A 1,989-nucleotide genomic window follows, 5' to 3' on the forward strand; every position below is an offset into this window, starting at 1 on the left:
ATAAGTTTCACTCTGCATTGTGACATACCTACTTTATATAGCATTTCAAGGCTTATATCAAAAGAGTTCAATTACTAAGATACTCTTAAAATGCTGGAAAGTTCAGACAATTTTAGTGTGTATTAACTGAATAATTATTATTTTTGTTTTTTATTTTGTTGTTTTTGCCAGGTTATTGAGGGCCTGTTTCATGTTGCTGCCCACACATTCAAGGTGGTGGACACCGTGTACATTATGAATCATTACTCAGCAGGTGGGATTCTGTTCAGTGACAGAACTGAGCTACCTCGTCACAGTTTACCAAAGGTAATGTGTGTGGTGATTGTTGGTCTGTTTGTGCATGGTGATGATGTGGGGTGTGGTGGGGTGGGGAATGACTTGGAGGTTCATGGTCATACATTAGCTACATGGAGTAAAAAATGGTCTAAATTCAAATCAAGTACTACATTACCTGAGATGATTGATTTTTTTTAATCCTCTGTGTTTAAAATCCCCTCATGAAATATTTGGTTTAAAGTTAATCAACCTACTATTGGACATCCATACCAACACTTCTATCTAGAAGTTCCTAGGCACAACAAATACAGTGCACAATAAAATAATTGTCATGGGTAAACCATGAATCTGTCATTAGAAGTATGCATGTTTGTTTTCATCCTTTTTTATTTGATGGGTCTTGTAGGTAAACTTTGACAACTATAAAGCTGTTCTGTCATTTGTGCTCATCAACAACAACCACTGGAACTTGCTGGTTTGTAATTCTTTTGTTTTTGTTTTTTATTTCATACTTTTGTATTCTGTATTATTTGTCTTTTAATGCGCACTATTTAACTATTAATGTAAAAAAGATAATTTGTGATTAATAGTAATGTTCCTCTTTGTTCTGTCACAGTACATTAATGCAGAAACCAGCACAGTATTTCTGATGGATCCAGCAGCATTGTCATCAGAGCTTGAGGACTCTAAACATGCTCCTAAAAGAATACAGTAAATCCACATTTAAGCTAGTTTTGAAAATTCTTATACAAATACATATAAATGTTTAAAGTGAATAACAGTCATTTACATTAATATTCACAAACAACAGTAACTGAAGTGTAGAGGTCAGTATTCAGTCAGTAACATTTATGGCTGATTTGCTCCAGTCCATCAAACATTGGTTATTCACTGGTGGTACCACATGTAACAAAATCACTATTTAAAGTGTATTAAAATGAACCTTATTTAGGGAATACTTAAGGATGAGGAGGACACGCCATGGCAAAGCAGACTGGGTGGATGTTAGGTGGAAAGGGGGTTATGAGCCATCCAGTTCAACAGGATGGCAGTAGCTGCGGTGTCATTGTTGTTAAGGTAAGCGAAGGAGATTTTGTATTCATTATGTCATGTACGAAATGTCATGTGTGAAAGATCATTACATTTCAGAACATTTAGGCAAATGTAAAATGCATCTGAAGACAAGTTACAAATCTGTTAAATGTTTTGGGAGGCACTACTCACAGGTCGATGTCTTCAATACCGTGTTCCCCATGTTTGTTGTCAGTAGCTGTGTAATTATTATCCAATGGAGAAACACCCACAGAAGTGTTGTTTGTTTAGATGGCAAAAGCAGTGATGGAGGCATTCCCTCAGATCCCAGATGTTAAATTTGAGACATCAAAAAAGGCCATGAAAAAGGAGAGGAGAGATCTGGCTGTCGAAATCCTAAAGGTATCAGGTACATATACTGTAAAGCACACATAGGCTATAGTATAATTACAATATACTGTATGTAATGTCTGGACCTCCCATTACAGACTGGGTGAGTTGTTGTGAAGCAGCAGTTCCAATGTAGAATTGTTATGTAGACATAACAAGTACACTTGAGTCCAGCTAAGGGAAAGCCAACTGACACAAGCATGTAAACACACTGATAGAAAATTAAAATGCATATTAATCTTCATAAAAAATACACAAAGCACTAACATAGCATAAAAAGTGGTGTGTCTT

General features: G+C 35.8%; 1 long non-coding RNA gene across 1 annotated transcript; it reads left to right on the forward strand.

Annotated features, from left to right (window-relative positions):
* Positions 1–232: 232 nt before the first annotated feature.
* LOC311016021 lies at positions 233–981 on the forward strand. Its single transcript, XR_014597432.1, has 3 exons — positions 233–306; positions 683–751; positions 893–981. It is a non-coding gene; the product is annotated as an uncharacterized lncRNA (long non-coding RNA).
* The last annotated feature ends 1,008 nt before the right edge of the window (positions 982–1,989 follow it).

The sequence above is a fragment of the Eutrigla gurnardus genome (genome assembly GCF_963514095.1).
Source record: "Eutrigla gurnardus genome assembly, chromosome: 7".
NCBI lineage: Eukaryota > Metazoa > Chordata > Actinopteri > Perciformes > Triglidae > Eutrigla > Eutrigla gurnardus.